The 16,548-nt window shown below is 41.9% G+C and overlaps 1 pseudogene; it reads right to left on the reverse strand.

The window, feature by feature from the left end:
• Nucleotides 1–10,484: 10,484 nt before the first annotated feature.
• Nucleotides 10,485–13,937, reverse strand: LOC105293594 (annotated as a pseudogene).
• Between the last annotated feature and the right edge of the window lie 2,611 nt (nt 13,938–16,548).

Here is a 16,548-nt window from a genome sequence, read left to right on the forward strand (position 1 = left end):
CCAGGACTAAGGATTCACAATTTCCAAGAAGCCCAGCCTGTTATGGAACATGTCAACTCTACCTATTGTGCTTCTGATGTTGTACTAAAACAATACCATCTCGCCCCAGTACAGCCTTTCTTATCCACACACATTTCATATACCAAGATGGCATTAACCACAGTCCTACCTGATCAAAGAGTGGACTTTTCCCATCTTCCATGCGTTAGCACTTTGTGAGTCTAAAGGGGCTTTCACAGTCACTGTCCCATTTTGCCTTCAGAACATCTTCCAGGGGATAGGACTGCTTAATCATTCCTATTACAGATGAGGACTCCGAAGGTTGGGGTTATGGAATGAATTGTGTCCCTCCAAAATGCATATATTGAAACCCTAAGTCCAATGCAACTGTATTTGGAGATAAGGTCTTTAGGAAGGTAATTAAGAAGAGGAAGAAACATTAGAGATATCTCTCTCTCTCTCTCTCTCTCTCTCTCTCTCTCTATCTCTCCCTCTCTCTCTCTCTCTCTCTCTCTCTCTCTCTCACACCACACACACACACACACACACACACACACACACACACACACACACACACATAAGGCAAAGGCCATGCGAGGTGGCCATTTACAAGCCAGAAAGAGATCTCCCCAGAAACCAACTGTGACGCCACCTGGATCTTGGACTTCCAGCCTCCAGAACTGTAAGAAAACAAATGTCTGTTTTTTCAGCCACCCAGTCTGTGGTATTTGTTATGGCAGTCTGAGGTACTTTGTTATGGTAGTCTGAGCAGACTAAGACAGTTAATAAGGTTAAATGACATGTTCAAAATGAGGTGGCTAACCTGTGGCAGACCAGGGACTCATCCCCTATTGCACAATAATTTATTAAGCACCTACTAAGTGTAAGGAGTCTTATGGAGGAGACAGGTATGAATCAAAGAATCACACCAATATCCCCCCAAAAACAATCACAGCTATGATAAGTGGTACCCCAGAGAGATGTAGGTGCTATGAAATGTAAAGAAGATGAGCTAACTCATTCAGGGTGGTCAAAGAGGCCACTCCAAGACAGAATTAAATTGAGATTTGAACACCAAAGATGAGTTTACTAAATGAAGGAGGAAAGGAGTGACCTCCTGGAGAGACAGCACGCACAAAGACCTTATGGCAGCAGGAAGTGTATAGTATTCAAGAAAATGAGAAGAGGCCAATGTGGCTGGGTCAGAAAGAGGTGAGCAATGACAGGAAGTGAAGCTAAAGAGGCAGGAATTGGTGAGACTTCTTACGGCCTCATCAGCCGTTTTAAGTAACTGTCTATTTTAAGAGCACTGGGAAGCATTAAAGTGCTTTCAATGTGAGGATGGCTCTTTTTTAAAGATTTCTAATTAGAAAGGATTACTTTGACCACAGTGTAGAAAGGGACCGGAGAAAGTCAATGGAGCTGCAGGAAGGCTAGTTTAAAGACGGCCGCATTAGACAAAATGAGAGAGTCTTGTCACTAGCACCACAGAGGTTGCTTTGAAGCTGTAGAGAAGGAAATGGTTATGAGAGCTATTTATGAGGTAAAATCATCAGGGTTTATGATTGATGCAGCATGGGGTTGAGAGAAAAATGTGAAGTATGACTTTATGTTCCCTGTACATTTATGAGATGAGGGTGAAATTGTGCAAGAGGATGCCAGTGCCTTTCTTCCAAAGACCACTGGGAACACACCTGCAACCGAACAGAGCGGGGTGCTCTAACTTGTTGCAACAAGGGAGAACCACGCAGTGGGGAATGGTAGGGTACCTCAGTAAGAGGGTGTTAGCAGGGACCTATTATAGAATCTGGGCTTCTCTTAGGTGATTTTGGGATCATACAGGGAAAAGGGGCTTTGCTTTACTCTGGATGCTGTCAGGAAATGGGAGTAAGTCAGTACCTGGGCAACATCATAATTCTTACCTAGAAGGCCGTAAGGATGGAGTGAAGCTAAAGCCATGATTGGTAAAGACAAATCACACTTTTTTGATCTCGGATGGCTGATTTTTGTGCTAAGGACAACGCTTATGTTTCCATCTGTGTTCAGACATGATCACAGAATGATCTTGTTCGTGTCTTGTCTGAGTGGCCTTGCCCAATATTGCTGTTCTTTGAAATGGTTTATGTTCAACAGAGGAACAGCGCAGTCTAGCTCTAAGTGACCGGAAGCACTTAGCAACGCCCCAACCCAACTGACAGGGCCAGGTGAGCGTCCCATTTCAGGGCTGCTTTCTTCTTTCTCAGTCCCCCTTCTGGCCAAAGACAGTTCAAGCCGGGCTGCAGGACATTCATCTAGAATATTCAGATTGTCACCGTTGTTGAGCTTTTGGTTATCATGAGGTCGAACAGACTGCAGAATGTGGTCTGTGGTGAGATGAGGGTCTGTCACTGCTGCTCTCTTTGTTGCAAGACAAGCTGCTTAATATCTGACAAAATAATTGCTGCGCAGTAACATTTATAACTCTGGACATGATGCAGCATCCGAGGGCAACACAGGTAATTACCAGAAACAGAAACAAAAATGGTTACTAGTTCTTATAACAGACCGCAAAGGCAGGGATATAGATGACTAAACCTAGGCAATGAAAACATATCTCGAATTCTACCTTTGTCTCCTTGAGATCCGAATGGTACTTTTTAAAAAGTCTAATTATAGACTTCTACTTAGGTGCATCAAAAAGTGTTTGCTATAGCACAAATTTCTCCTTGGCTAGCCAAGAAGAAATGAAGGGCTATGTGACTACATTACTAATGAATTTAAATTTAAACTGGTTTGTTATGTTTCCAGGGCAGAAGCTTTCTCACTTGTGATACCTGATGGGGTCAGAGATGAGTTCCACACCACCTTTTCCACTTGTGTTATCACTGCTTTGGAAATTACAGCTTATATAGCAATACAAGAAGAGGGGGTCAGTTTTCCCTCTTGGGCTTCTCCCAAGTAGCCTGTACTTACCCTTTTTTGGAAGTTTCTGGGTATTCTTTTCAGGCAATCTCATAAATTCATGGCCTGGCATCTCATTTCCTCTGGCTGGGAAAGGGGCGGGGGGGCAGGTGAGTGCCGAGAGAGAATTGTCAGTGACAAGAAGAGCAAGCAGTGACCCTCTTGCTGGAGAAGGGCTGACTGAAGCTGTTTCAGTTCAAGGTGAATTTTGCTAAAATTATCCCCTTTTAAATTATATATTCGAGTTTAATGTTTCAAACCCCTGATTGATTGCTCAAGTTAGAACTATGATAACAGTGATTGGTGTTGTTCAAGAGGCTGAAAATGCCAGCTCTTAGAGAAATGACAGTTCTCTGAGAAATAATCAGGTTCACTGCGCATCTCTCAATAGGAAGATTATCACCGAGATCACGAAATTACCTATGATGGTCTTTCCGCCCCCAGCACTGAAGGTCCTTCAGACTAACCAAAGAGCCTGCGAAAAAGCGGGGAAGCATTTCATTCTAACTTCCTGTCGCCGTCCATTATTCTTTCACTAGCCACCTCATCACAAAGGACATTTTGCTTGAAAATAAATTATTTCTGTATGGTTTAAACATTTCTTTTCAAGAAAGCAGAGGACTGGGTTAGATGACCTCTAACCCACTATCCTTGGAAGTCTATGATTCTTGGATTCCTGATATGGAAATAGTCGAAAATACATAATATGATGTCATTTCTGCCACATATGAATTTAGCTAATTTTGATGGTAAACACCATAGAGCAGGAAGGTAATAGTGATAATGGAGATGCTGCTGCTGATAATAGATAGTGAAGAAGTATCCATTGCTTGGGGGGAATATCAGGTATAAGGATCATTTAAATTCAATTTCCAAAGAACTTGATGAACTTTCATTCTCCTTACTGGAAGTCGGAAATGAAAAATCACAAATTCACAGATGGAGCAGAGATAGCTGTTTCAAAAGCTGTAAAATTGGGATTATATTCAAGACCTAAAATAATGTATTTGAAATCAATTAAAGGACCAATAATGTTTGACCCCTGAAAATGCTCACCTTATCCTCATCAACCTAGAAAATGGTTGATAGGAGCCTAAAAGTTCAGAATCTTACCATTTTCCTTAGGATAAGGTGAGCATTCATTCCCTTCAAATAAAAAGGCTATATCCATGTAACTAAGTTGACAATTACACATGGGACCATATGGATGTATTTATAATTGGTATAATGAACAGCTCCTTGTTACAGATATTAAAAGCAAGATCATTTCAGCACATGATAAGCAAATACAAGGAAAGACCTATCTGGCTAAATGGTGGAAATAAATTTAATAATAAAAACCCACCAGAAGAAGCAACTGCTCATCTGAATTTCAAGGAAACTCTTCCTGCCATCTGCTGTTGTTAGCATTTTTTATCACCATATTTGCCTGATTTGTTTCAAAGCCCAGTGCTGCTAAGCTCTTCATACAGAATAAGCTACTAGGCAGGAGAACAGAACAACTGGAAGGTTGAGAGTGAATACAAAAGGCATTTCGCCATCTCTAGACCCAGTGTGCCATCTTTAGCAGCAGGGCAGACACCAGCAGTATAGGAATCAAGTTAGACTTCTCCAGGGACGCTTTCATTATGGGAATGAAGGACAAAAAGGGATCAAAGAGGTGGCAACTTGGGGGGACTCAGAGATCACAAGGGCCTTCAGGTAGAGCTGCTTGGCCACGCCAGTATGCCACTGTCCCCCTATTCATCGCTCAGTACCATGCAACATGAAATCCAGAGGTAATCACGTCTGGAGACTGGGACTGAGAAGGACAAGTGCATGAAGGCATCTTAGCAAATACCTTTGAGCCATTTACAGGTGTCCCAAAGCCTGGGTCTGTGTTAAAGGTCATTAGAGGGGAAACAGGATTGTCATAAATGGTAAGTCAGGCATTGGTGGTTGTGGTGGTGGTGATGATGGAGGGTTATTCTGGCATTTTGCTATCAATAGAAGAGGTTAGGAGACATGGTACTTAAATGATTATGGGTCCAAGTGGGTCCACGAGCTTACCACAGACAAAGTGGAATTAAGGGGACTGTGAGTATAGGCAGCGAGCCAGCTCTCCCAAGACAGCTGATGCATCTGGACTGTGTTTCTTGGTGAAGAGAAAGGGAACTCTTACCTGGAGTTAAGCTCAGTGCCCATGGGAGCTACAATGTGGACGTGTCCCCCAGAGAAAAAATAACCAGGCAAAGAGTAGGGGCACAAACCTTCCCTAGGGTAGACGATTTGGGCACCTCTGGAGGTACTCTGTGAGCTCCCTATGAAAAACAGAACTCCTGCTAGTGGACTTTGACAGACAACTTTCAACCCAGAGAAGACCTAATGGACCACTGGCAGGGCCCACAGAGCGGCCATAGCAGGGTTTCTCTAAGACCTGTGCTCAGCAGAGGCATAAAACCATTGGAGAACACTTGAAGATAGTCCAGATAAGCCACATCTGCATGGCCTGCTGCTGTTCATGGCATACAGCTGTGCCTGGCAGGGAAGAACCACCTGTCAGCAATAAAAATCAATGAGATTCGGGGGTGAGACCAGTCTATGAGAAGATAGCCTAGTTGTTGACACAGCTCTGTCTGGTTGGTTATTAGAGAAAGACAGACCCTAAAGGCTGGGTAGAAAATGGCTTGGAGCATGGAGATACAGTTCTTAAGTTTTTTGTTTGTTTCGGGTGAGAGGGGGCAGTAGGATAGAGTTCATGGGCGTATTTAAAATGAAAGCTATAGGTCAAAATTCTCCCCAAAGAAATGTATATACGCGACTTGCCTTCAACTTTGGGGACTCATAGGGAAGCCTGCACATGCACTCAAGGTTGAGAATCCCTGCTTAGGGGCATTTGGGGATAGAACAGATGAGTTTATTTATGGGACCTAGTACCCGCTTTAGCAGTTTTTCAAAGTGTGGCTTCTATAACACTTATGTGAGAATTACCTGGTGCAGTCACTTAGTACTGACAACGCAGGTTCCTGAGCCTCTGTGTGGAATCAGGATCACTCAGGCTGGGGTCCTGGGATTTGCAGTTTTAATAAGCACTCGGATGGTCTTTATTACCCAGGAGAATGGCCATAAAAAAAGGTCTTTGGCGTACAACCAAAACCCGAGACTGATACAAAAAGGTATCAGAAACTGATCACTAGATTGGGCTGTCAATTGATTAAGGACCCGAGGGGATGAGTGGGGTTCAAGACTATAGGACTGATTGAGAGGAGGGAGGGTCCAACATTTGTCCAGTACCTACTATAGTCCAAACGCTTTAGTGTGTGGTTTATACTATTTAATTTCTCGCAATTGTCCTTATGTTAAAGATGAAGAAATCAAGGTTCAGAGAGTTTAGAAGGCTTGCATAGGGTCGTAGAGCAGAATAAAGAGAAGAGCCAAGCCTTAAATACAGTCACCCTAACTCAACACCTGTGCATTTCTAAAAATTACACTGCACAGTCTGCCCTTTATATGCCAAACGTGAATTGCACAGAGAAATAAATCCATCCATTATATACATAAAAAAAAAATACTGAGCATATATTATCTTTAATGATCTGGCAATACACTTCAGAATAAAAGATTCACTCAGATGTAGAGAGAAATACAAAATGTGACGTAAATCAATAGACAACGTATGAAGTTTGGGTCACATGTGCAATGGACAACCAGGCAGAGGCCTCACCACATAATTCAGAGTCACCAAAGAGGCTTCCTAGAGGAAGTGGCATTTTGAATCAGCTCTGAAGAGTCAGAATTTTGAATGAATTCAACCTTATATCAAGACTCAGTTTAAATAGAATAGAATTTCAAAAACAATTCATCTCAAATATTACTTTTCATAAACAAGAATATTCATGGACAACGGAGAGGAATTCCTGAATGAAGAAAAGTTTCTCAGTTTATAGTCTCCAATTCCTCGATAGCCCTCAGAGGACCATCCTCAGTTTTAAAAGGACATGAACTTGGCCAAGATATAACAGGTAGGAAATGTAGACACAGGATTTAGACCCTCACAGTCCAGTGCCAACGTGCTCCCTCTAACCACAGCCCATGTTGACGAGCTAGCGTGGTTGGAGATTTGGGGAATCTGGTCTGGTCTACCTCATTAAAAGAGAAATGTTATAAAGATCCTATGTGACAAAGAACTTGGTGGTATTCGTAGGGAGCATAAATGATTATGTTTTGAAAGTTAAGGGCATCAGGTTATCTGTTTTGGAGTAAACCACCTGAGTATGAGCTTGAGGGGATATCTGTTTATCTGTCTTTTTCCATCTGGCAAACAACCTCATTCCCTGAGGAGTTTCTCGCATTTGAAAACATGCTTATTTCATCTCTGAGCAGCGACTTGTTCCCTTAGAGTCTAGAGAATAGTCCTGGAGGGCACTGACCTTGTTTTAAGTGCTTCTCTTTGAGACTTTCCCTGACTTTAATTCCACAGTTTAGCCTTTGAGGACCCATACTTTAAAAGCTGGATTGACTGAGTGCCAAAGAGCAAAGGGGAAGAGAAAGGTTTATAAAAATGTATAACTGCCTACCCGTATGTCCACTGACAACCTGTCTTGGAGAATGATGCACACCTCCAGTTCCCTAAGAGGGCAAGGGGCACTTGGATAGCCCACTTAGATGAGGGCCTCAGTGATTCAACAGGAGACACCCCAAAATCAATGGTAAAAGTTTAAGTGTGCTTATAACCTAATCTCTTAGAGCATCATCATGAAACCTTTCCCTCCTAAAGGGTCTGTATGTTTCCGAATGGACATCAATCTAAGCTTTCTTGGCAACATTATTCAGTGGCTTTCTTCTGTTCATTTCTGTAGCCTTGTTTATTTCTAAGGGTTTCTCAGTTTTGCTTCAGATGTTCTGGTTTATATGTAAATGCTGGTGTTTCTGGCATTCTTAGTTCTGTGTACATATAATGCCACCCTCAGCATGATAATAATAAGAGTTAACATTTATTAAGTGCTGACTATGTGCCAGGCAATGTTCCAAGCAATTACATGTGTTTACTCATTTAAATCTTTGAAACAACTCCATGAAATAAGGTTGTTTTATAGATGAAGAAATGGGAACACAGAATGTTCCAGTGATTTGCCCAAGATCACAAGGCTAATATGTGGCACAGCAAGACCCTGAGTCATACAGTTTAGCTTCAGAACCTGTGCTCTCAACCAATATGCTAATTACTACCAATAAGTCTGTACTTTGACCCAAATGTTACCCATTGTAGCTTTAACTTATTCACGCAACGCTACCAGCTCATACACATATGCTGGAGCAATAGTTTCCCAAAAGATCAAATATATTATTTAGGCAGTAATAATAATGGCTATCATTTATTAAACTAATGGCATTTTGCATTATTATGTTAAAAGCATCCCTGTATTTTGACCCAATTTTTTGGCCCTATGAGTCAGACAGGTAAAACAGATTGTTCAAGATCATGAGCAGGTCAGTGGAGATTTGAACCCAAATCTGCCAAATTCAGAGGCCTCTACTCTTTCAACTATGACTTGCAGCCTTCTTACTAACTGCTCAGCACAACCAATCTGGTATAGTCAAATAAACACTTGAATAAAGTGACTGTCATCACCGTAGAACTTTTAACAACTGAAGAAGGAAGAAAGCATTGGCTATAATTAGACATAAATTCTAGGCTTTAGGAAAAATGTGGTTTCTAAAACTTCAGAGAAAATGTAGTTATACCTCCTTGGCAACACTATAAAGTTAAAATAGCTGAAAGAGGAGAGGTTCATAGAAAAGAATTCTACCTGAACAATCACAAGTGTCTTATTTCTACTGGGCTGCTATAACAAAGTACATATACTAGGTGGCTTATAAACAACAGAAGTTAGAGATCAGGGTGCCAGCGTCACCTGGTTCTGGTGAGAACCCTCTTCCAATTTGCAAACTGTCAACTTCTCATTGTATCCTCACATGGCAGAATGAGAGTAAGCTAGTTGTCCGGCCTCTTTTTATAAGGGCACTAATCCCATTTATGAAGACTCCACCCTTGGGACCTAATCACCTCTCAAAGGCTCCATCTCCAAATACCATCACATCAGAGATTAAATTTCGGCATGGAAATCCCAGGGGAACAATCCAGAACAGCAAACGACATTGATCAAAAAGACAAAAGGGAAGTGTCTTAAAAACAAAAGAACAAACATAAAAGCTACTAGAAAGCCCTCTAATGATCTCAGATTTTAAAAGAAATGCCTGAAATATAAAAGGAAGTGCATGTAACCAAGGAATCCCAATCAGTCAGAATGATACTAGAAAAAACAGAACCAGGATCGCACGGAAGCTTAAAAAGATGGTAAGGGCACGGAGAGGGGTCTCTAACCTGGGTTCAGGGCAGAAAAAAGAATGAGTAATGGAAGAGTCAACTTCTTGGGGGCAAATGGTGTCATGTTGAAAGCTAATAGAGAAAAATAAGACAATTCAATGTCAATATAGTTTTCTCTATCCAAGAAAGTGATCTTCAAACTGGGAAGGCTTTAACAAATATGGCTGTAGGAAACTGAAACCTAAGATAGGCAGAGAGATGATAAGAAAACACAAAGCCACTCAAATGAGTTCAAGTCCACAGGCCCAGGTGAACAACATCCTATGCTATTTGGGAGGATTTGGGGGTGGGGGTTAGAGAATAGGAATATGCTCCTATTTTTAAAAAGAAGGAATGGGAGCATTAGAGAAAGGTGAAAAGTATCAAGACTTGGCAATATATTTTTTTATAAATATGTAGACTTTTACTAGGGCCAGCATTTCCATAATCATAAAGATCTCTTTAAAACAAATAGATATCCCTAATATCTTTGTCTAGTAGTGATCTAAAATGAAGTAAAAATTAGTGAAATTAATTATAAGTGAACATATTTCAGCATATAAACCGAGGCTTCTAAACTTTTTTTAACAGAGGCCTAATCACCTTATTTTCCAAGTTAGAGTGACTAATAATTAACATGTAAACCATAATTAATATAGATGACACAAATGATATTGTACTTTTCCAAAATGAAGAAATATATTTGATCTAATATTTTTATGAATCACTTTTGATATCACAAAATAAACTTTCCTGGGCAAAAGATTTTGTTTAAAAAATCTCAGAAAAATGGACATGAGAAAATACAGATATATGTATAAATAATGTTGAAATATTGTCATAAGTATGAAACTATAACATCAGCATTTGAACATAATAAAATTTTTAAAAGCAAAGGGTTTTCAAAATACAGAAGAAGAATTATTCTAAAACAAATGAAAAATCATGATCGTGAAGTAGTGGCAACTATTTCTAATATGTAACAGATACTGAAATGCCATGAGGGAAATGAACAGAACTATCTCCTAAAGTGGTGGTGACAAAGGACGTAGGTGGCTTTCATAAATGCAAGGGACATAACTAATTAATTAACTTACTTCCTCTTCAAATAAAAGTGAGAATCTCTTGGGAGAATCTAAGCCCCTTAGCAGACACATCTTAGAGCAATTAATGAAATGCTTCATATTTCAGTAGAAAACTATTCCAACAGTGAAAATGACGTAGAAATCAGAAGTACAGTCTACTGTGACACTTGGTAGTTGACATTTTCCCAAACAGCTGCTACAAGTCAGATCCTCAGATTACTACTCCCAGCTGCACAACTATCTAACCTCTCAATTCACCAAAGGACATGAACTCTGCTGGGTGCTCCATATACTGGATGGAGAACTCCAATTAGTTTTGTATAGACTAATTCAACATAAGTATCAACTAACTGCCCTTTTAAATGTGTCACTCCCCAAAGCAGGCCCACCAAGTTTCACCTGGAAAATAACCAGTTCCTAGACTCCTTTTGGGGGTTTTTCTATTTTGCACCACAGTAGCACATAAGTAATCTCAAAGTCTTGTTTATGCATGAGAGCCAGATTTGGAATGAGAAATTGTTCTTGGCATTCCTTATTTTTAATGAAACCTTTCTGAACTTCATTTCAATGAGCAAAACTATCATGTTCCAAACATGAAACACTTGATTCATTCTGACCCCGAATTCTGCACTCCAGAATCCAACCTATTCAGAATGAGCTGTCTGAACATAAATGTTTTTCTTAATGTTTTCCAGAAACACATTTATCTTTATGGGTCTAAGGCAGTAAGTATGAAATTCATAAAATGTCTCATTATATTGTCCAGCTCCCTCCCCCACCTCCGCTCATAGCAAAAGATGAACAGCTCTGAGGAGAGAGTGGCTGATCCATCAGAGGATGAGCATGGTTTGGCTTCAAGTACCAAGAAGGGCAGCCAGTGGGTGGTCTTCCGGGACTCCCCTGTTTATGGTTTCCCTACTAGAAACCAAAATCTAGCCAATTTCTAAAAGAGTAAATATCTTTTCATCTTTAAAAGATAATTATTATTAAGATAATTATTAAACATAATTATTAAACATAATTACTTGTGCCAATGTGACTCATACTAATCAAGGTTTACCAAACTAATCTCGTTTCTGTGTTGAGACATTATCAAGGGAAGACAACATTTTCATGGGTCAGGATTCCAAGAAGTCACTGTCAAGGAATCTCTACGAACAATATGGATAAACATGGACTGGATGACAGTTAAGTAAAAAAGGAGTTTCTTAATTAGTTGAATGACTGGACGTATATGCTGCTGACAAACTCGATTCTGTCTACCTGGAAAGTAGTGTATGGTAATGGAAAGGTGCTCTTCTTGTAAAAACCATATATTTGGCATATTTTTTATGACTTTTATGGATATGTAGAAATCGGATATGTGATATTTTGATGCAACTGCTTTGAAGATATTTTGACAGCCCTGTAAAACAATTTTAAGGAATTTTTCTAAAGTGCCAATTAACCTAATTATATACACACACTCATTTCCTGTTACTCATTCTATTTTTGAGTGAATTTTAGAGATACAGGTAGGTCAAATTCAGGGATGGGATGAGGCTTTGAGATGTTTGTTATTCACGTTGCTAGGAAATGAAAAAAGATGTTTTTACATTTTGATGCACCCATTTCAATATGACCCAATCAAAATAGTCACATCAGAATCTTTTTCCAGACCTGATTTCCATACATTCATTGGCACTACAGATTTTTGGAGCACCATAACAATAAGGATGGATCTCTTTAGACACCATAAAAAGTTTACTTTCCAGGTTGGCAGTAATTCATTGTGCTTCTAATGTTTGTGAGGACAGAAAGATGGAGCGATAGCTGGTATGCTGTCGTTAGAGACAATATTCAATAGATCTCTATCGAGACAGTGTTTTCTTGCATATGGGGAATACAAATAAAGACTGCATATCACTCCAGGTTCTTTGGTTGTAAGCAATAGAAATAGACCCTAGCTAATCTAAGTAAGAAAGGACTTTCAAGAAAAGATACTGGGTAGTGCTTGCAATAGCAAATATGACAACCCGGACTCGTGAAGGCCCAGAATCAGGGATGTCCGTTGAGAACCCAAATACTGCTCCTGTAGGGAAGTGCCACCAACAGCCTCAGTTCACTGGCCATCTGCCCCTCAGCATCTCTGCCTAAGTTTCAAAGCTCATCTTATGTGCAGCCTGCCCGTGATCAAGGATTTGGATCCATCAAATAAGATTCACAAGGATGTTGCTCAGCTCTCTTCAGAACATTGGAATCCTTTGATTCCATTAGTTGTAGGCCATGGTCATCATGTGACTGACAGCCCAGCCGCATGGATGAAAGAGGGCGATTTCCCCAAAGGAAAAAGAAGGGACTGTTACCAGAAGAAAAAGGGACAATATGCTGAGAAAGAAAAAAAAAATATCCACTAAAGACTTGAACTTCGAACATTCATTTTTCAAAAAATACACATTTGGCCTCACCTGCTTCACGTAAATAAGGGGCTTAATTGACTGCAAGCTCAACAGGAATGCCGACACAGCCTTGGTGTTCCCAGTCTCAGATAGCCTGTGCCCCCTTCAGAGGTCCAGCTCCAGGAACACAATGCTCCTTTGCAGTGCCTGCACTGCCATGGGGCCTCCCCTGGGACTCTGGGCTCTGGGACACCTCCTCTCATTCATTCATTCTCCGGCTCTAGGAATGAATGGTAGCTGCTTCCTGTAGTTATTAACATCTGGGTTGTCTCACATTTGCCTTTTTCCTCCTTCTGTCCTACAGCTACATAAAAAGCTCCTACATTAATTTCCTTTTATTGGAAACATTGAGAGTGTTCCTATTTTCCTTTCTGGATCCTGACTGATGCAAATGCTAAAAACCCAGGTGGCATCCACAGTGGGATGATGAGGGAGTTTGATACCATGTCATACTTAGTATAGTATCTTATATAAAGGAGAATTCTGGGAATGTGATAACCAGCTTCGACCATCTGAAGAGCTTTCATTTGAAAAGGGGATTATACTGTGTAGATCCAGAGGGTAGAACTAGGATTAGTGAGCAGAAGTTGCAATGAAGTAGGTTTCAGCTTAAAATAAGGAACAGTGTTCTAAGCACTTGAACTGCCCACAATGAAATGCACTGGGCAATTTTTGTTGGAGATTAGTTAGCAGAGAATTGGTTTCCATTCTTCAGAGACACTGGAGAAGTGCCGGGCCTCTTGAAGCCCCCAAATCCCACTGCAAAATCTATAGGCTTTAATTAAAGATTTGGTCATTTTCTATTGGACCTCAATCTAGGATGTTTAGTGACCTGCAGAAAACAATTATTCTCTAGGATTTATTTTGGCCCCAAGAGTAATTTAAAACAACCCTTACTCTTACTCTAAGACTGAAAAAGTCAACTTCCCACCATTCTACACTCAGATGAAAGCTGACACCCAGGAAGGAAGATTCTCTTCATTTCCTCCTCATTCTGCTTCTACTGGGTCCACTCTGGGCACCAGGATACGAGGCAAATGGGAAAAATAATGGGACAAATTAAGGGGAAGCAGATGACGCCTCAGGATTTACGCCCAGAGACCCTTTGGCAGCGCCAAAGATGACCATGGCCTACAACTAATGGAACCAAAGGATTCCAGTGTTCTGAAGAGAGTTGCTCATCCTTGTGAATCTTATTTGATGGATCCAAAGCTCTGAATCCTTCTACCGCAGGCTAAGGCTTCCCATGTCAGCCCAGGATTCATAAGGGAGGGGCAGGCAGTTAGGAAGGAACCAGACAAGACATCAAAATCTTGATGAGGTTATCTTTCTGTCATCTTGAAAATCCGCTACCCTTCCAATTCTTGCTATAGCTGTCAACAACTTGCGCACATCTGTACAGCCTACCCATCTGATACTTGAGGCACAAGCAATGAGTCTCAAAATAGCTGTTCTCAGTCCATCAGCTTTCCTTTCTTGGAACAAAACGGCCTTCAATCGCACTGTGACAGTTTTTGGAGTAGGTGGGGAGAAAGTCATTTCTTCTGGAGCCCTGTTACACCAAATATAGAAACATGGAACTCTAACCTCTAATATACTCAGAAAATGGTAACGCTAAAAGCATTCTCTTACATTTTTCAGTGGCAACACTGGAGAGCAGAGGAAACCATGATTTACTCATGGGTAAACACGTCCCAGATACAAAAGGACCAGAAATTAAACTAGAGTTCATTTTGCCCTAGTCCGGGGACGCTGCTCTGCTCAGCACAATCTATTGCTTCCAACGATCCTATATTACGAGAGAAAAAACCATATGATTAAGTGTTTCGGTGCCTCAGCCCAGCTTTCTAGCAAGCGACGATCAAAGTGGACGTCAGTGACCTGGAGGTTGCGTCTTTTGCTAATACCACTGCTTGTGGATGATTTTACTTTCCATTCTGCTTCCCCTTAATTTGTCCCATTATTTTTCCCATTTGCCTCGTATCCTGGGGTGATCGCCCCCACAAAGGGAAAATGCCTGAGAGGTGGTGGGCAGAGCCCGGCTTGCATATCAGCAACTACATAATGCTCTGGTTCAGGGACATCGAGCTGCAAAACACCTTAAACTGTACACACACCTATGTGCCTAAAAGTCTAATGAGAGCGAAGAATGATTTTGAGTTGAACAACCTCCTCTCTCTAAAACCTGTGCCGTGCCCCACCCGAACGAGAGTTGTGAGGCCATGTTCTCTCTACGAAAAACTGCGGGTTAGTCCCTGGACTGAAGGAGCAGGGCTGGGTGGAGGATGGTACCAAAAGGGAAGCAAAGGGCAGGAATACAGAATATCGCGGTGTGCTGGGAGGTGGGGAGTTGGGGACAGAGTGTTCTCTCGTGGATGGCCCACCTATGGGAGCAAGTCTCCTGCTGCAGGCAAGGAGACACCTCCTTGAATTCCAGCTCGGGAGATTTGAGTGACAACACTAATCCAACTCTGCTCTCGGTTTCTTATCCCTCCGACCCCTCTCTGACCACCCCTCCGTGTCCCTTTATGTTCCTCAGCCCTCTCTCTGCTCACCCCCTCTAGTCTGAGGCAGCCACCTGGGACCCCGCTCTCCAATAATTAGCCAGGGCAGCTGCTCGACCAAACAAGCTCCGAAGATCTGCAGCTGGGAGAGTGGAGTCCTGCCTGGAGGAGGGGGAAGCCAGGGAGGCCGGCAGAGCCTTCTCAGGTGGCCAGATGACGCCTAATTAGGCCCCCTGCTTGGAGGCCTCACCAGATGGGCAAATGCCTGCAAGCCTCAGGGAGCCAGCAAGATGCTGTGGAAACTCCCAGTGTGCGATTTCCTTTCCAGCTGCCTCTGGGGCTGTGGGGGAGGACAGTTAAAATAGTAATTGGCGCCTCGGGGTCAAGGGGCCTTGCTTTTCTCTGCCAGGAGGGGAGATACTCTGCTTCCCAGCAGTGCACCACCCCCGCTCACCCTCTCCACCAACTGGAGTCTGAGTTGTTGATGCTGTTGATTGAAAATAATTTTTTTTAAGATACACAGCAGAGGTGTCGGCACTGGGAACATTTTTCTAAACCTAAACAATGCACACCATGAATACACAGAAAGCGGAATTAAACTAGAAGAGAAGCATGAAGAAAATGCCTTGGTTTCGTTCTTTTTGTCTCCCTAGCCTGCAAGACCAAGCTGTAAAGTGTAAATGGTGTGGCAGAGGGAGGGTGGAGCAGTTAGTGATTTAATTTTGACAGACTGCTGTTTCTGGGCAAGGGGGAAGTCAGGAGGCAGACAGTGGGGAGGGGGTGCTGTGGAAGGTGCAGGTTTTATATTTCAGAGCATGGCCAATGCCTGCAAGAGAGAACTGCCTGTGGTTCTCCTAGCCCACCCGGGCATTGCACCACTCGCTGCCCCTCGACATGGCCACAGCCACAAGGAAAAAGATCATAAAAGGACAGGCAGGGAAGCAGGACCTTACGGCTCCCTCCTCCCCCAAAGTTCTGCTATCAATGAGGAGTTTACTTTGCAGTTACTCCACTGGGCATCAATGGAAATAATGGCGGTGACGGTTACAAACACGAAGGGAAAAAAATGCAGGAAGTAGAGCTAAGAATGGGCCAGACGACCTCTTTGCCCTTTGCTCTTCCTGACTTCCCTAAGACTCTCCTTGTGTGACAGGAATATCTTGCCTTTTGATGGAGAGAGTAATATCTGCAGTGTTAAAATTCTTGACACAAATGGCCTTGTTATAGAAAAGCAA

The sequence above is a fragment of the Pteropus vampyrus genome, unplaced genomic scaffold (genome assembly GCF_000151845.1).
Source record: "Pteropus vampyrus isolate Shadow unplaced genomic scaffold, Pvam_2.0 Scaffold3, whole genome shotgun sequence".
In the NCBI taxonomy this organism is placed as follows: domain Eukaryota; kingdom Metazoa; phylum Chordata; class Mammalia; order Chiroptera; family Pteropodidae; genus Pteropus; species Pteropus vampyrus.